At 41.7% G+C, this 25,396-nt stretch overlaps 1 long non-coding RNA gene across 20 annotated transcripts in view; it reads right to left on the bottom strand.

Annotated features, from left to right (window-relative positions):
* Positions 1-25,396, bottom strand: part of LOC114196789 (uncharacterized) — a 75,205-nt gene that overhangs the window by 24,450 nt on the left and 25,359 nt on the right. For 2 of the 20 annotated variants that reach the window (XR_015767749.1, XR_015767754.1), the window contains exon 3: positions 12,563-12,689. The exons of the other annotated variants lie outside the window; for them this stretch is intronic. This is a non-coding gene — a long non-coding RNA (uncharacterized LOC114196789). The remainder of the gene's footprint in view (positions 1-12,562; positions 12,690-25,396) is intronic. 20 annotated transcript variants of the gene reach the window in all.

Raw genomic sequence — 25,396 nt, 5'->3', positions numbered from 1 at the left:
CTTGTTTTCTTCCACTAGGTTTGTAGTAGTTATCCACATCATTCATTTTTTGTTTTGTTAAGATTTTTCTTCTTTTAGGTAATCTCTACAGCCAACGTGAGGCTCGAACCCACAACCCCAAGATCGAGTCGCACGCTCTACCGACTGAGACAGCCAGGCGCCCCATGTCGCCCCATGCACCCCATACAGCAGAGAAGTGCACTTCGTCTGCTGTACGAATACACTAGCATTTGTTTATCCATTCTGCAGTAAATGGATATTTGCGTTGTTTTCTGTTTGGGGCTATGAACATTCTGTCACATATTGTTTGGTGAATAGATGGGCGCATTTCTGTTGGATACATGCTTGTGAGTGGTGCCATTGTCTCACGGTGTAGCATTCCTGGCTTTTAATGAGGCATTTGGATAACCAGGAATATCTGGAAGTGGGCTGAAAATCTTGGTAACTCGGTGTGAACTGAATGGTGTCCTCCCAGATTTATACCCTGAAGCCCAGATTTATACCCAGTGTGATTGCATTTTTGAAGATGAGGCTTTTAGGAGGTAATTAAGGTTAAGTGAGGTCATCTGAGTTGGGTCCTAGTCCGATGGGACTAGTGTGCTCATAGGAAGAGGAAGAGGGACCTCTCTCTTTCTTCCCGCACGTACACCGAGGAAAGGCCACGTGAGCATGCAGCATGAGCAGGCAGCCATCTGCAAGCTAGGAAGAGTGCTCTCACCCGAAACAGACCCAGCTGGACTCTTATTGTTCCAACGCTTGAATCCAGCCATGCCTGCAGTCTACCCTTTGGACTTTCACTTATGTGAGCCAGTGATTTGGTCTTTTATACAAGAGCTAGTTGTTGCGTTTCTGTCACTGTACAGTGAAAAGGTCTTGACTAATTCTCCTACCCTCAAGAATAACTAATGTCAGTCAATACAAGGAAGTATTTTTTTTTAAAGCTTTAGAGAAGAGGGCTCTTGCTCTTTTACCTGTTTCAGTAGTGAAAGTCCTCCCTCTATCGATTCCTCTAAATCTCTCCTGTAGCAATTTAACTAGGCTTCCTTTGTTCTTTTCCCAGTGATGTGCAAGATAGCTGGTTACCATCTTCCACACAGCAATCTTTGTATACATTGCGACAATTAATGGGTTACTTTGAAGCCAGATCCCTCCAGGCTGAGAAATTCTAGTAGCTTATGTCTATCTCAAAGATCTTTTTTAACTCGTTTCTCTCTGAATTACAGAATTTTGACCTTTTTCATTTGATCTGAAGGGGGGGAGGTTTCCAGAAACCAGAGGTTTTTATTGAAAAAAAATTACTCCAGCCATAAAAAAATCCTATTACTATTATTTCAATACTTAACGAACTGAGCCACCCAGGGGTCCCCTATAATTTCAATACTAAATAAATGTTGAAGTAAACAAGGCACAAAAAATTTCAGGGAGAAATAAACTGTAAATACGTGTATCAACAACCATTTTTTGGTTAGATGGCAATCTTCTGGGCACCTGGATGACTCAGTGGGTTAAGCGTCTGCCTTAGGGACCCTGGGATGGAGTCCCACATTGGGCTCCTTGCTCAGCGGAGAGCCTGCTTCTCCCTCTGCCGCTCCTCTTGCTCATGCTCTTTCTCTCACACACACAAAAATAAATAAATAAAATCTTTAAAAAAATAAATAATAACATAAATAAAAGTAGATGGCAATCTTCTGGGGATGCAGTTAGCCACTGGGTTTTGCCATCCCCTCAATGTGTTGTCCAAATGAAGGAGGTGAGGGAGCCTTTGATTCTGTGAGGTGGAGGCTTTCTGTCGCTCATCACTGCCCACCTTCGTCCTCAAAAACAGAATTGGTTCCTCTGGGTCCCTTTGGAAATAAGCTTTTAGAGAATCAGGCCAAAGGGACTAGAATTTCTGGGACCATGTCTCATTCCAGGAAGCCTTAATTAAAGAGTGGGAGGTATAGATTTCCTTAAAGAAAGACCTCTCTTAACGGTCTATTTTTAACCTTAATGAATGTGCTGTTAATTAAAAAGTCTTTGGATAAGCCCCGAGGACTTGCCATGACATTATTGTTTTCTACATTTAACCTGGGAACATAATACAAAATGCTTGTTAAATTTAAAGAGAACTTCCTCTTGGTAAAATAATGTTCAGAATAATTAACTTTTAATTCGCTTTAATTACTTTTAAACATATATACATTTTCAAACACCCCAATAACCCACTGTGCTTCCCCCATCTTGGCGTGTTTCCCCAAGATAGCTGCTATGTCTGTCCACAGCAACCTGTTGTCTTACGGGCGTGTCCAACAGAAACTGCACTCTTCTTTTTTCCATCCTTTCTTCTCCTTCTGTCACTTCTACATATGTCCAATCATAGGTTTTAGTAATTTAATTAATGGAATACTACCACTTGCTGAAAGAACAGTATCTATTCCTTGTTAGCGAAATTATTTTGAAGCAAATGAAACACTTAGAAAAGCGGTTTTCATCCCTGTCTGCACATTAGCATTACCTGCTTGAAAAAATTACTGGCATCCTGGTTCCATCCCCGGAGGTTCTGACTTCCTGGGAGTGGGAGGGAGGGCAGGAGCTATTAGCATGTTTTACAGCTTCTCCCCCTTTTAACCAGCAGTCAAGGTTAGGATTCACTGGTTCAGAGGCGGAAAGAAATCACACCACCCGTTCACAAGCAACTCCCCAGCAAGCAGCATGGCTTCATGGAAAGAGCACAGGATTCAGAGTTGAGGATTTTAATCCTCCCTCTACTCTGTCCACCATTTGGACTTGATTATGTTCTTGGCATCTTTGTGCATCATATCTTCACTGGTAAAATTGGGATAACTGTGCCCATTTTACAGAGTTGTTTTTGAGGAAAAGAAATACCCAGTATATACGAGGGGCACCTCGGTAGCAGGAGCCTTCTTTAATGTAGCATGTCACTCTGCCTGAAAAAAAAAGTTTTCTCCTTGTTCCCCTTGTTTACTTCCACTGTGCCAATAGGAACCCAAACCCACCCTGTTCCTGGAGACCCTGATGTGTGTGAATGGCCTTGGAAGCTGTACTGAGGTTGCAGTCTTGGGGTTTAGAAATCCAGATACCTGTTACTTGCAAGCTGAAGCAGTGTGGGGCAGTGAAATGAGTCTGAAGGTCTGAGTCCAGCTTTTTCACAAACGGTGACTGGAAAGGTTACTGACTAGCTCTGGGTCCCAGCACTTCTTGATTTTTAGGATGGGATTAGATTTGATGCTCTATTCCACTCAACAACATGAGTCTATGGGCTTTAAAGAGCATTCAAGACTCAAATCAGATAAGCCTGCAAATATTCTTACCTGTCTAGAGGAGAAAACAGTGCCCAAGCATCGTCTGCCCAAGAAGAGAGTGGACTCTGGAAAACTGCTTCTTTTGCAATTAGTAGTGGAAAGGGACCCCATCCTGACCTTTGGAGACAGTGTGCGCAGTCAGTCTCCATGAGAATAAGTTCTCAGGATTGACCTTAAGGTCTTATTTTGTATTGAGTCCATAGGAAATCTGGAATACAATTGCCCATGCAACATTTTTTTGCAATAATTTTGAGATTATTAGTATTGGCTGGACCTTAGAGACACTCTAGGTCAAAGGTTTTCAAACAGAGTATGCCAAAGTCAGGAATGATGCAGGTTATCTGATCCTGGGATCACACTCTCAGGACCCCTAGCCTAGGTCTTACACCCAAACCTCCTGTGATTCGCTAAGAATCACATGGAGCACGTGTTAAAAATACTAATTCCCAGATACCTCTCCTGAAAAGTCTAATTCAGTAGATTTGCTATGAGTCCAGGCCATTTGTCCTTCCTTCCTTCCCTCCATTCTCCCTTCCTCCCTCCTTCCTTCTTTCCTTCCTTCCTTCCTTCCTTCCTTCCTTCCTTCCTTCCTTCCTCCCTCCTTCCTTCTTTCCTTCCTTCCTTCCTTCCGTCCTTCCTTCCTTCCTTCCTTCCTTCCTTCCTTCCTCCCTCATTGCAAAAGGATCACTTGGGGGAGCTTTTAACAAACACTGATCCCCAGTGTTTAACAAACATTGATCCCCTACTCCCACTCATCAGATTCTGATTCTGAAGAGTAGGGCTGGGAGACTGCATTTTTAAATCTTCTCAGGTGTTTCTGAAGTGTAGCCAAGTTGTCTCAGGTTGTAGGTGAGGGTCCCAGGGAGGTTGAGGTGTTGCTCTAGGTGAGTGGCAGAAGCGGTAGTCGATCCTGCAGGGCTGAAGTCCCCGTGCGTGGCTGCACTGCCATATTCCTTTCTGCCTGGCCAGACAGAGGCAATGGCTATTTCTTTGGCCACTGACTTTCACACGGAGTAGCCCAAGGAAGTGGCTACTGAACTAAGTTCTGACACTGATTCTCTGACACCAACTGTGTGTCCCCCCACCCAATTGAATTGTGATACCAACTACCTGGAATTAGCATCAGGTCTCACCAGTTAAAAGACAAGGTCCCCAGTTCTTTTAAAAGATCAACAAAATTGATAAACCTTTAACTAGACTCATCAAAAGAGGGGGGGGTTTATGGATGGCTCAGTCAGTTGAGTGACCGACTCTTGGTTTCGGCTCAGGTCATGATCTCTAGGTTGTGGGATAGAGACCTATGTTGGGCTCCACACTCAGCGGGGAGTGTGCTTGTCCCTCTCTCTCTGTCCTCCCTCTGCTCATGCATTCTCTCTCTTAAATAAATATTTTAAAAAGAGACAGAGAGAGAAAGAGAGAGAAGACTCAAATAAAAACAGAAATGAAAGAGAAATAACAACTGACATCACAGAAATACAAAGTATTGTAAGAGAATATTATGAAAAATTATATGCAACAAACTGGACAACTAGAAAAAAATGGATAAATTCCTAGAAACATATAACCTCCCAAAACTGAATCAGGAAGAAATAGAAAATTTGAACAGACTGATTGAATAAGTAATCAAAAAACTTCCAACAAACCAAAGTCCAGGACTAGAGTCTTCACAGGTGAATTCTACCAAACATTTAAAGAAGAGTTAATACATATTCTTCACAAACTATTCCAAAAAACTGAAGGAGGGAAACTTCCAATTCATTCTATGAGGCCAGTATCACCCTCATACCAAAACCAGATAAAGACACTACAAAAAAAAAGAGAGAACTACAGGCCAATATCTCTGATGAACATAGATGCAAGAATCCTCAACAAAATATTAGTAAACTGAATCCAACAACACTTTAAAAAAAATCATTCACCACGATCAAGTGGGATTTCTTCCCAGGTTGAAAAGGTGGTTCAATATTCATAAATCAATGTGATTTGATAAATCACATCAATAAGAGAAAGGATAAAATCCATATGTTCATTTTAATAGATGCAGAAAAAGCATTTGACAAAATACAACATCGATTCATTATAAAAACCCTCCACAGAAAGGTTTAGAGGGAACATATGTCAACATAATAAAGGCCATTTATGAAAAATCCACAGTAACATCATATTCAATGTGGAAAACTGAGAGCCTTTCCCTGAGAGATCAGGAACAAGAAAAGGATGTCCACTCTCACCACTTTTATTCTACATAATACTGGAAGTCCTAGCCACAGCAATTAGACAACAAAAAGAAATCAAAGGCATCCAAATTGGTAAGGAAGAAGTCAAACTTTCACTATTTGCAAATGACGTGATACTATATTTATAAAACCCTAAAGGCTCCATCAAAAAACTACTAGAACTGATAAATGAATACAGTAAGGTCACAGGATATAAAATCAATATACACATCCATTGCCTCTCTATACACTAACAATGAAAAGGCAGGAGAAATTAAGAAAAAAATCCCATTTACAATCGCACCAAAAATAATTAAACACCCTGGAGTTTAAACTTAACCAAAGAGGTGAAAGACCTGTACTCTGAAAACTGTATGAAATACTAATGAAAGAAATTGAATAGGACACAAATGGAAAGATATTCCATGCTCATGAATTAGAAGAACAAATATTGTTAAAATGTCTATACTACCCAAAGCAATCTGCACATTTAATGCAATTCCTATCAAAATACCATCAGCATTTTTCACAGAGCTAGAACAAACAATCCAAAAATTTGTAGGAAACCACAAAAAACCCAAATAACCAAAGAAATCTTGAAAAGGAACAAAACTGGTTTTATCACAATCCCAGATTTCAAGATATACTACAAAGCTGTAGTAATCAAAACAGTATGGTACTGTCATAAAGACAGACACATACATCAATGGAATACAACAGAGAGCCCAGAAATAAACCTATGATTATATAGTCAATTAATCTTTGACAAAGGAGGCAAGAATATGCGATGGGAAAAAGAGTCTCTTCAACAAATGGTGTTGGGAAAACTGGACAGTTACATGCAGAAGAATGAAACAGAACCACTTTCTTACACCATACACAAAAATAAACGCAAAATGGATTAAGGGCCTACACGTGAGACCCGAAACCATAAAAATCCTAGAAGAGAGGATAGGCAGCAATTTCTCTGACATTGGCTGTAGCAACATTTTTCTAGATAGGTCTTCCAAGGCAAGGGAAACAAAAGCAAATATGAATTATTGGGACTATCTCAAAATAAAAAGCTTCTGCCCATCAAAGGAGACCATCAATAAAACTAAAAGGCAACCTATTGATGGGAGAAGATATTTGCAAATGACATATCCAATAAAGGGTTAGTATCCAGAATATATATAAGAACTTATACCACTCAACACCAAAAAAATTGAGTAATCTAATAAAAAATGAGCAGAAGACATGAACAGACATTTCTCTAAAGAATACATACAAATGACCAACAGACACATGAAAAGACACTCAACATCACTCATCATTAGGGAAATGCAAATCAAAGCCATAAATAAGCTAACACCTCACACCTGTCAGGATGGCTAGACTCAACAACACAAGAAACGACAGGTGTTGGCAAGGATGTGGAACAAAGAACCCTCCTTAACATTGGGAATGCAGTGGGAATGCAAACTGGCAAACCACTATGGGAACCAGTATGGAGGTTCTTCAAAAAATTAAAAATAGAACCACCATATAATCCAGTAATTCCACTAATGGGTATTTACCAAAAGAATATGAGAAAATAAACCCAAAAAGATATATGCACTCCTATGTTTATTGCTACATTATTTACAATAGCCAAATTATGGAAGCAACCCAAGTGTCCATTGATAGATGAATGGATAGAGAAGATACGGCATACATACACGGTGGAATATTACTCAGCCATAAAAATGAATGAAATCTTGTCATTTACAACATGGATGGATCTAGAGAGTATAATGCTAGGTGAAATAGGTCAGTCAGAGAAAGACAAATACCATATGATTTCACTCATATGTAGGATTTAAGAAACAAAACAAATGAGCAAAGAAAAAAAAGAGAGAGAGAGAGAGAGACAAACTAAGAAACAGACTCTTAACTATAGAGAACAAACTGGTGGTTACCAGAGGGGAGGTGGGTGGGGGTTGGGTGAAATAGGTGAAGGGGATTCAGAGCACACTTATCATGATGAGCACTGAGTAATGTATAGCATTGTTGAATCACTATATTGTATACCTGAAACTAATATAACACTGTATGTTAACTATATGGAATAAAAATAAAAATAAATTCACACACACACACACACACACACACACAAGGAAAGGTCTCCAGCAAGCTACCCTTACCTCAGATGCCAGTCACAGGTGGGGTCCTCAAGCTACCCACACTTCTGTCTGGCTGGGCTACAAATATGGAGCTTCCCATAATGCTTTCTGGATTGTTAATTCACTAGAACAACTCACAGAAGCCAGGAAAGTGCTATACTTCCAATCACTATTTCCTCATAAAGGATACAAATGAATGGCCCGTGGAAGAGATACACAGGGTGAGGTCTGAAAGCACCCCCAGAGCAGGAGCTTCTGGTACTGTGGAGTCAGGGTGCACCTCCCTCCCAGTACAGCAATATGTTCACTAAGCAGGCAGACTTATATTAGCTTTGATGTGCAATTTTTACTGGGTTTCATGACACAGGCACGATTGATGAAATCATTGACCATGTGCTTGAACTCAATCTCCAGTCCCTCTCCTCTCCCTGGTGATTGGGGGTAGGGCTGAATTTTCCAACCCTCTAATTACACACTTGGTCTTTCTGGTATGGTCAGCCCCTTCTTGCAACTGTTTAAGCCCCCACCCCCACCCCATCACTCCATTAGCATAAACTCAGGTATGTGCAAAAGGAGCTCATTATGAGTAACACAATGCACTCCTATCACTCAAAAAATTCCAAAGATTTTTAAAGCTCTGTGCTAGGAACCTGAGACAGGGACCAGATCTATTTTTTACTGTAGTGCATGTACCCACATCCTCCCAAACTTGGCCTGCCCTATAAACACAGTTCCTTAGATTTTCACCTTCCCATCCCCAGCATCTACAGGGATTAGAGCAATTTGGCAGATTCAAATGCAGACTGCACTGCTGCTCAGCTCATTAAAAAGATGTTCTCCTTGCCTTCACAGAAACAGCCTCCAGGTTCCAATTCTACCTAGTGCCCGCCACCCCCCAAGGAACTTTTTTCCCTTTGGACATGTGTAGGAAATGTGGCTTCTGGCCAGCCTGGTCCTGACTGTAACTTGGTCATTCCAAGTAATGTTGTTCAGAGAGACATCCGTCTCTCAGTTAATAATACCTAACTTTTGTTTACCACATTGCAACTTTCAAAATACTTTTACATTTCTACCATAGGCCCCTCAATAAACAACCCTGTGAAGTGAGCAGGGAAGAAAAGAATTATTACCATGTTACTCATTTAACAAACACTGAGTGTGTGCCATGGATGTGCCTAGCACTTTCTAGCCACCTAGGGACAAAGAGAAATGAAATTTGCTTCCTTCTCTCATCTGATTGGGGAAACCATTGTTCAGATAAATGGAGTGACTTGCGTGAAACCATGCTGGTCTTTTGACTCTTTTCTCATTGCTTTTTTTATGATGGTGGGCAGGAGGAGAAATTTTTCATTAGAAGAGTCCCACCCACGGCTAGCCTGGCAATGTGCAGGGTGAGTCAAGAGGACCTACCAAGGTCATAGTGAGTGCTTCTCTAGAATGCACAGGCCCAAGGTGGCCTTGACCTTAGATTGGTTTCCTGTGGCCCCTGTAACAAATCACCACAAAAGTGGAGGTTTAAAACACCAGACATCTGTCCTTTCACGGTTCTGGAGGTCAGAAGTCGAAAATCAGTATCACTGGCTGAAAAAACAAAAATCACTGTTCTTTGTCTCTTCCAGCTTCTAGCAGCATTCCTTGGCATTCCTATGGACACATCACTCCAATCTCAGGGCCAACATGTGTGAATTCCTCCCTACTTCATCTTCACACCACCTTCTCCTGTGTGTGTGTGTGTGTGTGTGTGTGCATGTGTGCATGGAATTTCTCTCTGTTTCTCTCTCGTAAAGAAAGACATTTAGGACAGCATTTAGGATCCCCCGCTAATCCATGGTAATCTCCCTCACCCATCTCAAGATCCTTAATTACATGTGCAAAGAGCCCTTTTCTATAGGTTCCAGGGATAGTTAGAGGCCATTCTTTAGTCTACTATATACCTGCAAAGCAAAGTACACTTTGAGAAGACACCATAAATGTTTATCTTTTAATCTCCAGAGGAATTCCTCTCCTCAGCCAGAATACTGGACTTAGAGGGAGTGTGGAGGATCCAGTCCAATGGAGGTCCAGAGAAGGAAAGGCCTTTCACAGGTTACTTGTGCAGAGCTAATAACTATGGAAGGATCTGGTCTCTTGCTTTTCAGTCGAAGACTTTTTTTTTGCAAAAATATTTTCCACTGAGATCAGAAATGGGCACTCTGCATATACAGGCCCCCTATCCTCTGCTCTCACTTACCTCCTGGGCCTCTCTCCAAAAGCCTGTTTTGACTCTATAGGGGAGGAAAAAATTCTCTACTCTGCTTGGTTCTTTGGCTGGTCTGATAATCAAATTAACATAGGACAGATTAGCAGGAGAAAAACAAATTTAATTACATATGTATAGGGGTCCCCTAAGAAAATGAGACCCACAGGCAGTCAGGCAACTGATGCTTACATGCCGTTCTGAGCTCAGGAGAAGTGGGTAGGGGTCCAGGACTTCAAAGAAGAGGAAGACAATTCACAGGAAAATGGGAAGAGCACATGTTTGGTAAATAAATATTTGCCATGCCACCCAAAGACAATGAGACACAGAGGAATTTGACCTCCAGACCCTGCCAAGCTTCCCCCAGGCTTACCACACCTAGTCCATATTCTTTGTAGTTATCTCTGGTGATAGTTCTCTTCCTGGACTGGGACTCTATTTAAATTCGTTTTGGGAGTTGAAGGAGAGGTACAAGGTTTTCTTGAATCTGTTGGATCTTGATTTGCCTTCAGCTCAGAATAGTCCACTTGTCAAAGTGGCACATTTTAGGCGCACATATTCTGAACCCTACCAATCACTTGCTTCCTCAACTACTGTTGCTGCAGGAGAAACCACAGGAGGTGAAGCAGGAGGTTCCAGCCTGGCCTGGAACTGGAGAGGGACAGAGTAGAAGCTGTTCATCTGGCAGTAAGAAAAATCCTGGGTCTAGTCCCAGTAGACCACTGCCAACCATTCTTTCATCCCTTCACCTCTGAGTAGAACTCCAACAGAAGTTTCCAGGTGATCTATCTCAGTGCTGCCAAGGCCGATGAGCAGCCAGAGCAAAGACACTGCCTTATCTCATTAGAGCCAGGCTCCAAGGTTAGGGCTCTGTGAATGCCGAAACAGAGGAGCCTTTGAAGTGGAAATTCAGAACTGCTGAAGGGTCTTGGTTCTCTAAAAGAAAATTTCTGCCTAGTGACTGATTAGATGGAAATTCTGGAAGTTTCATGTCACATAGCATAAAAGCCAAGTACTAGGTGCTTGCCTAGAAGGACATATATATCTGAAAGTAATCTCACCTTCCCCAAACTAGCTCCTCCTGCCCAGATGTCTGTTGGCAACCTGGTCATTCTCTATCACTGAGGCTGCAGGCCTGGGAGTGCTTTTTCATTCACCAACACTCCTGATATCTAACTGGTTGGAACATCTTAAGAGATTTGACCCCTGCAATTCAGCTCACAGGAGTCCCTCCCTTTCATCTTCATTGCCCTACTTCTAGCCCTCTCGGCTTTTCTTCTCTTTATTTTAATAACGAAAGTAACAGAAGCTTGTTTCAGAAAGGGCCAAGAGCCAAGGAATCCAAGGAATGCAGCTCTAGAAGCTCAATAAGACAAGGAAACTAATTGTCCCCTAGAATCGCCTTGATTTTGGTCCAGTGAAACAGATTTTGGACTTCTTTTTTTTAAGGTTTTATTTACTTATTTATTTCAGAGAGAGAGAAGAAGAAGAGGAGGAGGGAGGCGGAAGAAGAGGAGGAGGGGAGAGGCAGAGGGAAAGAGAATATTCCAAGCAGACTCTGCACTGAGTGTGGAGCCTGATGTGGGGCTGGATCCCATGACCTTGAGATCATGACCTGAGCTGAAATCAAGAGTCAGATGCTCAACCAACTGAGCCATCCAGGTGCCCCAGATTTTTTGACTTCTGACCTCCAGAACTGCAAGAGTATAAATGCTGTGCTTTTAAGCCATGAAATTTGTGGTAATTTGTTAAGCAGCCATAGGAAACTAATACAGGTTGTTTCCAGCTGTTTGGATTTTTGGTAAATATTTTATTATGGCTTACCTCTCAACAGGAACACCTGACTCCAACCTCCCCTAGCTTCAGCCTGTCCCACATGGCCACTCCTCTGCTCCAGGACCTTTAAGGACTCCCCAGTTCTGGAAAATGAAATCTAAATTCTTTAGCTAGAAGGCCCTCCATGCACTAGCCTCAACCCATTTTTTTTACCTTCCAATTCATTATGTTATGACCACCCCCACTCTCAGCACACATACTGCTTACATTCATTACTTGGCTTACAAGTTTTTCTATACATGAAATGCCTTCTTTAGCCCCTCTATGCTGATGGTATTTTAGACTCCAGCTTAAATGGAATCTCTCCTAAAAAGGCCCTTCTCTATCCTCAACCCATTCTCACAGACATGTGATCTTTGCCTTCTTTGAGCATTCATAACACTTTGTGTCTCTCTTGTGGTGAATATCAATTCTATCTTGCGTTTGAGTTGCATATTTATACACTACGTACCTCGCATTTAAATAAGTTGCTGAATTATTTGCTCATTAAATATCTGTTGAATTGAACTGATATATAAACCATGCTACAGAATTAGGCTTACTTTCTGTTTGTGTTACAATTGGATACCCATGATGAGATGGAAACATCATTGGCTTTCCCAATGAAAGACAGACATCAGAAAAGGGGGCAGAAAAAACTAACTAGGCTCACATTATCCTTCCAGGTTTTTAAGTCTCATCCTTGTGTTGTGCCTTTAGAGATTCTAGAATAAATATGATAGTGGTTCATGAGTAAAGGACTTGAGAATATTTGCTGACTCCAAACTCAATGATGATTCCCCATTACAATTTGTCATGAGAAATGCTAATGCCATCTCAGGCTGAACTTACAGGAGTGCAAGCTCAGAACAAAGAGGGGATTGTCCCATAGGACCCTCAGACACATCTTCTGCTGGAGGTTTGATCAATGTGGTCACTGTTTCCCAGACCTCATTCAGCACCAGAATAACCTGCTCAGCTGTTAAAAAAAAAAAAAAAAAAAAAGATTTCTGGATTCTACCTTCAAGAAATTCTGAATCAACAGATTAGGGAAGAGCAGAGGAATCTACATTTTAACCAGCACAAGTTGTTTGAGGCTCACTAGTCCCCCCCAAAATCCTTAAGTTTGTTTGTAATTCTGAAATTCTATTATTCAGAGTATCTCTTTTCTGGTTCCATGGTTTCAAGCTCCCTGCTTACTGCCTCTACTCTTCTCACCATTGTCAGTCTCAAGCTTGGGTCTTCTGGTGCTCTCCCTATGGCAGAGAGAGCACCTCTAGATTGGCCAAGGGGTAAGATTTTTAGCTAAGGGTTTTAGCTAACTGGTTATTTTAGAGTTAGTCACTTCATGCATCAAGACTCAGTTTCGCCAACAGCAATGAGGGCTATAACTCACAGGCCTCAGCAACTCAGTTTATCCTCCAGAGATGAAAGAAATGGATCTAGGATATCATCACAGCGGAAGAGCCCCCAAAGAAAAAATATGCAGGCGTTATGTCAGATGGTCTTGAGTACCTGAAGGTGAGCAGATTCCAGGTGGCAGTGACGCAGATAGAACTGGGGTCTTGTCAGAGCTGCTTGTGAATTCTAGAAGGAGAACTGCAAAGAAGCTGTGCTGTCCATAACCCCTTCCCCAGCCCAGGGGCAGAAGCAGCATGGGTTGCTCCCACCGCTTGGGGATGGAAAAGCTGGGGGCATAGAGAAAAGCCAGAGGCTCTGGGTATTCTGATTTCAGAGGTTTACTGCTGCCTCCTAAAGAAATAAGGCCTGGGGAGTTCGAAAAGCCCAATCCAGACAGATGACCAAGAGGAAGGAGTAATTTTTCAGCCTTAACACGATTTGTTTATGGTGTGTCCATTGTCATTAACCCCTCCGAGTGAAAGCAGACCGGTTCATTTCATTTTCTAATTATCTAGTTTATGATATCATTAAAATTGATCGAGCATTCATCTCAACATGTAACGGGCAGGCCACGTGGAGGAGGCAGTATTCCTGGAAAAATCCTGGCGGCAGGTCTGAGTGTGTTCTCCCTGTCAACGTGGAACAGCCTGGCCCCTGGCCCCACGCAGGTCATGGAACCCAACCTAGGAGAGTTGTGTGGCTACCTGTTCTCCGCACATTGTCTCTTGGTAGAGGACACCCCAGGAGTGAACCAGTGCTTGGAGTCCAAGAGGAGAGAGTAAGACACTTTGCACATATATTTCTTCTGGATGAAAGAGAAAATGGAGAGCTTCTGTTTGGGATGATGAATAGATTTGGGAGCACAATAATGTTGAAGGTATTTAATGCCACTGAATGGTACACTTAAAAATGGTCAAAATTTTATGGGTAAATTTTATGTTATGTATTTTTCATAAATGTGTATTTTACCTTTTTTTTTTTTTGGAAATGGGTTGGCTTATCCATAGACAAGTCCAATCATCGGGAGGGAGATCACTAACACTTGCCACCTTCCTTCTTGATTTCAAATGGCACACTGAACAAGACACCTTCTGTTGACTTATCTTGGGAGCAGTGACAAAAGCTGCCTCTTATTGTAGGAACCACACAGGTGCTTATACTCGATCTAATTCCGGAGCAAATGGAGCTTCTCTGATTCCTACTACTTAAATATGTTTTGGAAATATGCTTGAACTTTTATCCTGCAGAAGATGGACCTAAAAGTTTGTCTTGGCCCACCCTACTTTTCTTGTGGAAGTGATAAACAGTTCATCCCATTAAGTATACGCAATATACTTTTTTTTGAATGCCAACTCCCCACCCCCCTTTGTCTTTCACTTCCAGAACTGAATACTTCAGTGCAGAGCTAGAAAAGGTAAAGGCTTTGGATTTGTGGCCCAGACTAACTTTACTCTGCCATCTTTGGGGCTTTGAATGTTGTCACCAGCCAGAGTTCAGAGACAAATAGAATTGCAAGGTAGGGAGAGGCCTGGAAGGTCCTCTTGTTTACTACCCATGTGATGACTGTCAGATAGTCAGTCTTTGGTCAGACACATCCAGAATGGAGTTTATTCCTGATAAAGGTCACACTCTGTGACCCTTATTCACCCTACCTCTCTAGAGAGTCCTTCAAAGTTTTAGACATAAACATATTTTGAAAGTATTTTCCACTAATCCAGAGGCTTGTCATTCTGCTTGCTCTGTATTAGGTTCAGATGGCATTAGTTTACTATTTCAGGAAGACTTTTTGAGTTCAGAAATTTCAGTTCACTTCACGATTTCAACTTGTAATTTCTAGCTGGAAATTATATATGGAAGCTGAGTCATTTCCCTCGCTCCTGGAACTTGCTGGCTGTTTCCAGGGCCTCCCTCATTATTCAAACCACTACTCATTCACATGAATACCAAAAGCATAACCTGAGGCTGTGAAAGATTTTCATTTTCACAGGTCATGAAATGCAACAGAATACTTTCTGTTTATCACCCACACTAAGGATTTACGATGGCCTAAGTGTAATATTTCTAGACACTATATTCTGAAGGAAAGCATCCTGCCCTGAGGTAAGGACAACCTCTTTATTCATATTGAAAATGATAGCAAGTAAAGGGCAAGAATTAAAAAAAAAAAAAATCCCACTTTTGGAATGTTCAGAATGAAAATCTTATTAAAATCAGACTTTTAAAGTGCTTCCTTTCATTGTTCACTTGGGAAGATAATTCACAGATGGTACAGATACTCTGAAATGTTGCCTGGTCTGAAATCTTTTATCTGGAGTTTTAGAAGAGCAAAGGGTATGACATATGGAAAGGAGAAACCAGCCGTGGGAAGGCATGGCTAGGGGCAGGGACAGGAATGTAAATTATATAACTGCTTCTTGCCTCAAAATATTTCTGGTCAGTTTCTCCCCAGGGCGCATCACACTTGAGTACAGGATGGAGCTTGCATTGGGGGCAATTAAGGTCTGATGTGATTCCCTGACAGTGAGGCAGAACTGCAAACCTTGCAAGTCCCAGCCCTTGACCAAAGCCACAGTCTTCTTATACACCCTTGGCTGGCAAGGATTGAACTCTGTCTCCGTCCCCAATTCATATATTGAAATCCTAACCTCCAGTATCTCAGACTATGACTTTATTTGGACGTAAGGCCATTACAAATGTAACTAGTTAAGATAGGGTCATCCTGGAATAAGCCCCTAACCCAATATGACTGGTGTCCCTTATACAAAGGGGACATTTGGGCACAGAAACAGACATGTAGAGAGGGAAGATGATGTGAAGTCACAGGTAGAATGCCATCTGCCAGGAACACCAAAGATGGCCAGTGTAACTGTCACAAGCTAGGAGAGAAACATGAAACAGATCCTTCCCTCTGTTAAACACGAGACAACGGGCCCCAAATGGAGGTGTTTATGTTAAACCCCACATCAACAAACCAAGACTTAGCTTCATTAAAGTTTTGGCTCTCCAGAAATGGAATCTTAAATCAGTCATTCAGGAACTGCTTAATGAGCATTCACCGGGTAATCTGCCTGATAGACTCGTGTCATCGCCTAAAGGAAAGTAACTTGCAATAATCAGCTTGCTTTTCGACCGAGTATAACTTCCTTGATTCTACTCCCTTCTGCCGATAAAAGTCTTTCCTTTTGTAGAGCTGCTCAGAGCTCCTTTCTCTCCGCTAGATTAGATGCTGCCTGTTTCATGAATTGGTGAATCAAGCCAATAAGATCTTTAAAATTTACTCAGTTGAATTTTGTTTTTTAATACCTCCCAGCACTCAAAAGGACACAACTCTATCCACACCTCGATCTCAGACTTCTAGCCACCTGAACCGTGAGAAAACAAACCTCTTTAGTTGAGGCCACGCACTTTATGGCACTTTGTTGTGGTGACCAGAACTGATGAAGGCAACATTCCAATGGAAAGAAAGCATCCAGTGCTGTGAATTGTTTTGCAAAGAGCCACAGAAGCTGAAATACCTAAAGGTGCAATTTTATTTTCAAAACATTTTCATTTAGAAATGTGTGGGTTTTTTTTTTTTTTATCATTTTCATTCCTTTTTTTTTTTTTTTTTTTTTTTTTTTTTAGAGATAGAGCACAAGCAGCGGAGGGGCGGAGGGAGAGGGAAAAATCTTAAGCCCATCGCAGAGCCTGATGTAGGGCTCAATCTCAGGTCCCTGAGATCATGACCTGAGCAGAAATCAAGAGTCAGATGCTTAACCGACTGAGCCACCCAGGCACCCCTGAAATGTGTCTTAATATCTTGATTTCTATCCTATTGCTCATATACATTCCTCATGTGCACAGGTAGATTTGTATGTAGTTTGTAAGGTCTTTCTCTACTCCTAATTCCTTGAAAACTTCTCCAAAGACTTATGAATCTTTTTTTTAAAGATTTTATTTATTTATTTGACAGAGAGAGAGAGGGAGAAGCAGACTCCCCACCGAGCAGGAAGCCCGATGCGGGACTCGATCCCGGGACCCCAGGATCATGACCTGAGCAGAAGGCTGACGCTTAACCGACTGAGCCACCCAGACACCCAAGGACTTAAGAATCTTGATATCCCAATTCTATCACCTTAAAACATCCCATCTAAGATTCCTTATCACATGCTCCACTTTGGGCGTCTGTTTCTGTCTACCTTGAAGAGCTCCTTGCATACGTCTGTCATTTCTAAAAGTCTGTATGTCTCTGGGGTGATAATGGACAGGTCCATGGTGACTTCCCCAGGTGGGGGATGTAACCTCTCCACTCATGTGGTCCCAGTTGTTGGAAGAGGTCTGGCACAATTCTGGGGACCCTAGTGAGGGGACAAGGCAATAGGCAGCCCACACTTTTCTGTTTACATAGCACATTTGCTTTCAGGGGAGCCACGGATTCCCTTCTGCTGGCCCATTTCCAAATCGCCAACTCCAGGGGCTGCATTCTAAGCGTGGATGTTTTTGCCTTTTACTCTCACAATCTGACCCAATGCACCTTTGATGTTATTTCTTTCCCAAACGATTTTGATGTCAAGCAAATTAAAAACTTTTTATTTCTACATTTGTGTTTCTATATTTATACATATTCACTAAGCTGGCAATTTTTAGGTGAATAAGTTTGTTCCTGTAATCAGTCTGGTGAGCTACACTCTTTGACTCTTTGGGTTTTTCGCACCAGAGTTTTCTGTGGCAAAGACATGGGCAATGAAGCCTTTATTACCCAGAGGCAGCCAGGTCTCATGACGACAGTCTCAGCTCAGTGTGACCTCCCACAGAATTACAAGTCAGTTATCCTAAAAGCATGCAAAAGTCATTCAGACGTTTGCTTAACTCTTCCAAAGGCATCCAAATGGAAAGTGCAAGTCACCGCGTGTCCTATGGTCACACGTTCCCCAGTCCTCCTCACACGGGTGATTTCCTTCCCTTTACCATCTCTCCTGTACAGCACGACAGATGGACAAACTGACAAAGAACAAGGCCAGTTTGCCCCAGCCCTTCCGGCAACTCCACGCCGTCGATCCCTGTCCCAGCCTCTTGCTGTCGGGCTGAACTTATTATCATGTCGATTAATTTAACCTCTCCTATTTAAATTGGTGGTCTTCCAACTTTGGACTGTTTATCCCATGCACAAAAACAGATAACCAGAGAGAGAGGGGGAAAGTTTTAAAATATTTAGATACTATTGATATATATGTTTTATCCATTATAAAATGTACATCGAAAATTTTAAAGTTTGAGGAAAGGTCATATTCATAATCCCTCTCTATATATTTTAAAGTATACATATTTATTGACTTTGCCCTCACTATAAAACTTGTTAATAATAATTTCTAATGAGAATGGTTATGATTGAATATATTTCATTATTTTAGAATATGTTGGCTTAGTCCTTGCGATACGCTGATTCTAATTCAGGTTATAGATACAGTTTTCTCTCTCTCTCTCTCTCTCTCTCTCTCATTTCAATACTTGGCTTTATTGCTTATTGCAGCTGTAAAGTTCCCTCACCAAGATGCACAGACCCAGATGGAAGAAATGCCTCTCTCGATGCTCATTTTCATTCCACTCCACTGATTATGCAAAGGTTTTTGTTTAAATTCCGCTAGTAAATTTTGTCTTCTTTGACGTCAGTCAGTGGCTCTTCCTAAATCATCACAAGTTATCTCATTTTTGTACTTTAAACAAATAGGTTCAAAATCCACTAAAACTCTGGAAGAATTTTCAATAGATTTTTTATAATCTCCCCAAGTGTACTGATATGAGAGTTTTTATGGGTGACACACAGTTTTTTTCAGGTAAAAACAAAATCACATAAACATGGAAATGTTTCCAAATATCCCCTTTCAGATTGTTCTTTTCATAACACGCATCTCTTCGTAAAGCACTTCCTATCAGATTGGCCGATGTCTTTTCAAATCCAGTATGTCATCTCTGATTTTTAAAATACCCCATGACTGGAGCACCTGAGTGGCTCAGTCGGTTAAGTGTCTGACTCTTGATTTTGGCTCAGGTCACGATCTTGGGGTCGTGAGATTGAACCCCAAGTGGGGCTCTGTGCTAGGTGTTCAGCCTGCTTAAGATTCTCTCTCTCTGTCTCCCTCTGCCCCTCCCTCCACCCCCGCTTATGCACATGCTCTCTCTCAAAAAAAAATTAAATAAATAAAAATAAAATAAAGTAAAATACCCCATAATGTGGACAGATGAAGAACTCACTTGGAGAGTGGGAAAAAGGTCAGCTCTCCCATGGTCTCGATATTCTCTTGTCCTTGCATGATGATTCTCTTCAAGTGACTATTTGGGTTGTTTGGACATTTTCTAGGTGAGTTTTCTATGGTAAAGATATGGACGATTCCCTCGAAAGAGTCATTTTAAGCCACTTACTCATTTTGTGAGGATTAGTTGAGTTAAATCTAGATAACATGATCCATAAACCCATGTAGCCAGGAGCATGTCTGCCGCAGTATCTCTCAGTGACCTGACAGTTGGCATCAGCCTCCTTGAGCAAAAGGTTTCCACTGTTTTTTGAAGATACTGGGGATACCACAGGGGTTCTATGACTGGGTCTGAGACATATAGACTAAGTGAGGATACCAATTCCAACTTGTATATCAGTAGTAGGTTAATCTTTATTTTTTAGATAAAACTAAATATAACTCTAACATTTTCTTCTACACCCCAGGGGATCAATGCTGGATGCCTCATTTTGGAGATCACTAATCTAGATCAACACAACAAAATCACAGGACGCAGAGAAACTCAGAAACCTTCTTGTTGGGAAGGATGGTTGGAAAGGCTATGAAATCCTCTGAGACTTTTGTTAGATTCTGCTGTATTGGTTATAATCACTTCGGAAAACACAAGGGAGAAATGGATCACCATTGTCTGGTGAAGGAAACTCACAGCAAAGCATCAGGGCACTCAGAGAGTGTATATTACTGGGACATCTCTGTTATATTACCTCGAATCACTAAGTGAGCCTTTGTCCCATTTTCAAAAAGGTCTGCTGTCCTTCCTTTAAGGCTCCAGTGGGACTTCTAAAGATAAGCTGGAATGTCCAATAGCAAGAGTTACCAAGTTCACCAGACTCATTTGTTAGGATTTCTTTTTGGTCAATTAAAAAAAAATAGCTTTTAAGAGCTCTCACAAAGGCTTTTGCAGAGCTCATAAAGGTAATGTTCAAACCGTCTCTAATGATTCCTTGACCATGATTAAGCAAAACTAACAAAACAGAACAAAAATTTATTTCCCAGAACTCTGGAAATATCACAAATGCTGATGAGGTTCCATCAGGTTGGGAGTGATAATTATGCTTTATTTTTCTACACACAAACACACACACACACTTATATTGGTTTGTTTCTGAGTGATGTATAAGGAAATTTAAAAAAGCTTGTGGTAGGGGTGCCTGGGTGGCTCAGTTAGTTAAGCACCTGACTCTTGCCTTCAGCTCAGGTCATGATCTCAGGTCATGGGATCGAACCGCAAGTGGGGCTCCCCGCTCAGCAGGAGTCTGCTTAGTCTTTCTCTCTTTGCCCCATACCCCACGCCACCCCCGCTCTTGAAAATAAATAAATCTTAAAAAAAAAAAAGCATGTGGTAAATATATGTGCTAGTGTGAGTGGGTAGAAGTTATTAAATACTTCATGTTCTGTGAATTGAAAATAACAATGCTGTCAACTACGTTGATTTTTCACGAGTGATACTGTAGAGGCAAGTATGGTCCCAGAATCGCTCACATCAGTATCACCTGGTGAGGTCCCTCCCCTTCAAATCTGATGTGATAGAGCAGCAACACCGCCTCTTCAGGTGATTGTTGTGGCCACGGAGGTTTCAGAACCATTGCTCTGGGCTGTGCGTCCTTTATGATAAAGATATCAACCCCAATGTGGACACACTGCCGATCTGCAGCACCAGAAACAATGACTTCTTTCCTCCAGATCTGTTCATGGTTGCTGTTCATGTTAGAATACCTTCTGAGAGGAGGCACTTATTACAACAGTGAATCCGTTTCCTCCCAACTCTTGGTTGTCATGATCCTGACCTGCCACCTGTATCACATTCCATCAGGCTCTGAGAATGAGGCATGGCACTTGTCAAAGACTGACACGCACTGGGGCAGAAGCTTGATAGGATAGGCTGAGCCAAAGCGCACGCACACACACAGAGAAACACACAGTAGAGATGAATCAAAGCACAACTTTTCTAGAAAACCCTCTCAAACAAAACCAACTCTGTAAGACAGGACTTTGGACGAGCTTGGGCACTGATGGAGGTGAAGACTGTCAGGTCTGTTCTCTCTCTCTCTCTCTCTCTCTCTCTCTCACTCTCCCTGTGGGAACAATGAGGTCAACGATAGCTTGTTCAGGAGTGGGTTTCTGTGACCTGCATTTCCCAGCACCTGTTCCATAGAACACTAATCCTACCCAGTGCCCCAGGAACAAAGGGTGTTATGGTTAAAACCATGTCTTGGACATTTGAAATCCTTTTTTTTTTAAAAAAAAAAAAAAACTTTCTATTTTGAAAGAATTATAGATTTACAGGAAGTTTCAAAACAGTAAAAATGGTGCCATGTATCCTTCACCCAATTCCCCTCATGAATACATTTATATGGCTAGAGTACAATGTCAACCAGGAAATCGACAATGGTACACTGTTACTGACCGGCCTGGAGGCCTCATTCACTTTTCTGCCTTTTTTACATGCATTTATTTGTGTGTATCTAGTTCTATGCCATTTTATCCCATGTATAGATTCGTGTAACCGTGACCACAATCAAGATAGAGAACCATTCCCTCACCACAAGGGGATTCCCTTTATGTGACCCCTTTGTATTCATACCCCGCCCCCCATCTTTCCTCTGGAAACCACTGACCTGCTCTTCATCTTTGTAATTTTGTCATTTCAACAATGTTATATAAACGATCACACAGCATGTAACCTTTGAGATCGACTTTTTCACTCAGCATAAGCCTCTTAAGTTTGGTCCAGGTTGTTACATGTAGCAATAGTTTACTCCCTTATATTGCTGAGTAATTAATATTCCATGGAAGCGATGTGCCATAGTTTATTTGGCCATTCACCCAGTTAAAAATATGGGGGTTGTTCCCAGTTGGGGAACAGTGAGAGTACAGTTGCTATGATCATTTGTGTACAGGGTTTTGTACAAACGTAAATTTTCATTTCTCCAAGATAAATGCCCCCAAATGTAATTGGTCATATGGCAGTTGCATGTTTAATTATAAAAGAAATGGCTAATGTACCATTTTCTATGCTCACAAAGGAAGCCTGAGAGATCCAGTTTCTCTGCACTTTCTCCAACATTTTTGTTTTTTATTTTAGCTCTCCTGATAGGTATGCAGTGACATCTCATTGTAACTTTCATTAGCAATTCCCTAATGGCTAATGAGGTTGAATGACTTTTTCCTGTGCTTATTATTCATCTGTATCTCCTCTTTGGTGAAATGTCTGTTCATGTCTTTTGCTTATTTTATGATTGGATTTTGTTGGGTTTTATTACTGTTGAGTTTCAGAGTTCTTTATGTATTCTAGGCCCAGTCCTTTGTCAGGTATGTGCTTTGCAAATATTTTCTCCCAGGGTGTAGGTTGCCTTTTCTTTCTCTTAACTGGATCTTTCATAGCACAGAGTCTTTTCATTTTGATTGAGGTCCAATGTACTTTTTCTTTTATGGATGAAGCTTCTGGTGTCACGGCTAATAACCTTTCCCTTGTTCCTGAAGATTTTATCCAATGTGTTCTAAAGTTTTATGGTTTTACTCTTACATTTAAATCTGTTTAAATGTACTATATAGTTCCAGTTTTACATTTAAATCCCTGGTTTCCTGTGACGTTAATTGTTATATAAGGCATGAGATTGAAGTCCAGGCTCGTTCTCAATGTCTTTTAACATTTTAAGGGCTGAAGTTCTGTAATCAAAGACATCTATTTTTAGATTTAAGTTGAGTTCCCCAAACTTGGCCATCTATTCATGCAGCAAATATTTGTTGGACACTTCCTGCACACAGGAACCGAAGTGGGCACTGGGCTGTAGGCACAACCTCTGGTTTTATGAACTGTTTGTATACACATGGTTGGCACCACATGCTCAGAACTGTATTTTGTGGAAATGCTTTAGGAAATTCTGCTTGAGACAACAGACAGACTCAGAGACTGAGTCAGACACCAGGGTAAGCAATGAGAGATGTGAAATCGGAAGAATGACTAGGCAAGAGGCAGCTTCCGTGGGAAACCTGGAGTCAAGAGCTGAAGAAAGGGGGACAAAGAAGAAAGGACTCAGGAGGTGGGGAGAGAACGCCAGGGACAAGGCACGTTGTGGTGGACTGAGTTGTCTGGGCCCACTCCCTCCTTTGCTCCTGACGACCTTGCATGCCTTTTCTTTTCTTATTTGCTGGGCTCCTCAATGTTGATGTCCAACTACCACCAGCTATGTCATGGATATGTGAGTAGGTACATTATGTATATACAGTTAACCCTTGAACAACATGGCAGGGGCTCTGACCCTCATGCAGTCAACAATCCACGTGTAACTTTTGATCCCTCCAAAGTTTAACTACCAGTAGCTTTCTGTTGATGGGAAGCCTCACCGATAACATTAACAGTCAATTAACACATATTTTGTATATGTATTATACATTGAATTCTTACAGTAAAGCTAGAGAAAAGAAAATCTTATTAGGACAACCATAAGAGGGGTGCCTGGGTGGCTTAGTCGGTTAAGTATCCGACTCTTGGTTTTGGTTCGAGTTCTGATCTCGGGGTCGTGAGACCAAGTCCTGCCTTGGGCTCCACGCTCAGTGCAGAGCCTGCTTCAGTTTCTCTCCTCCTTTCCCTCTGCCTCCTTACTCTCTAAAATAAATAAATAAATCTTAAAAAAAAAAGACAACCGTAAGAAAGAGAAGATACATTTGTAGTAGTGGATGTGTTTATCAAAAAAAAAAAAAAATCCTCACGTAAGCAGCCCCGTGGAGCTCAAACCCATGTTGTTCAAGGGTCATATATATATATGTATGTGTATATGTGTATAATTAATACATATAGGTATATTTGTCAGTATATATACGTGTGACACATGTAACACACATATACGGATATGTACTATACATATACACACTTGTTTTTTGTGTTGTTTTGTTGTTTTCTGGAAAGATTTCATTTATTTATTTGAAAGAGAGAGAGCAAAGCAGGGGGAGTGGGAGAGGGGGAAGCAGGCTCCCAGCCGAGCAGGGATCATGGGATCATGACCTGAGCCGAAGGCAGACGCTTAACCGACTGAGCCACCCAGGGGCCCCTACACACTTGTTGTTAATGTAAAATTGTTTCCTAGTCCACAGCAGTTTGTAGGTAAAAACCAATGGTCCCAGCAACTCTCACAAACACTTATCTGGCATTTCCAGACGCCTCACATCCTTTCCCATCGTTACTGAAGTCCTCAGGGTCACCCTGTGCTCCCTGGTCTTTCCTGATGACTCTAAGAATGACGTCTGCACTCTTTCCTGTTGCAGCTCACAGTGGCAACACCTCACATGGGTGTGTGGAGGCTGGGGTCCCGGGGGCTGCTGGTGATGTCACCGGCTCTACTCTGCCCCCCGCACCGGGAGGACTCGTATTCTTGTTACAGCAATGCCTCTGGTGCAGAAAGCAATAGCTGGGAGTATTTTCTCTATTTTTTTTCTTCTCTTTCTCTCTAAGATGTGGACATTGATCTCTGGGGCTGGCCTTGAAGTACAGTGTCCATGATTCCATCACCTTGCTCTCTGACCTTAACTCATGATCTAAGAACCAAAGTGTGTCCTTGCTTGTCTTCCTGAGGCACATCGGCCCTTCTTATAGATAACATTTCCTGGGGGTCCTCCTGTCATTTAGAGACGCTCTTACTTGTCTGAATCATAGTTCTGGTTCCTGCCATTGACAAAGGAACCCGCTGTTCCGAATTTAGAAGCAGGTAAATTCTGAAAGTAAGTTGGTACGCTGGTCATTTAGAATTAGGGCCTCACAGCCCACAGCTACGAAATTATACATAATGGCAAGGTTCCCAGGCCGATCCCCCAAAAACCTATTTATCCCAAATGTAGCTAAACTGAGGTAATAAAGCTATAGGCAACCTAACCATTCTCAGCAATGCGTTTCCCTTGGAATGCATGTCTTATACCAACTGGGACGCCAAGGAGGTAGAGTGAAATAAAGCTGAAACGCGAATGTATCTTGTTGTTGGGATTTCGTAGCCTGTAAACCAGGACACTGAGGGTGGAG

The sequence above is a fragment of the Eumetopias jubatus genome, unplaced genomic scaffold, assembly GCF_037043125.1.
Source record: "Eumetopias jubatus isolate StellerSeaLion01/CBP00866 unplaced genomic scaffold, mEumJub1_p1.0 scaffold_2, whole genome shotgun sequence".
NCBI lineage: Eukaryota > Metazoa > Chordata > Mammalia > Carnivora > Otariidae > Eumetopias > Eumetopias jubatus.
This window is presented reverse-complemented; position numbering and strand designations above follow the sequence as displayed.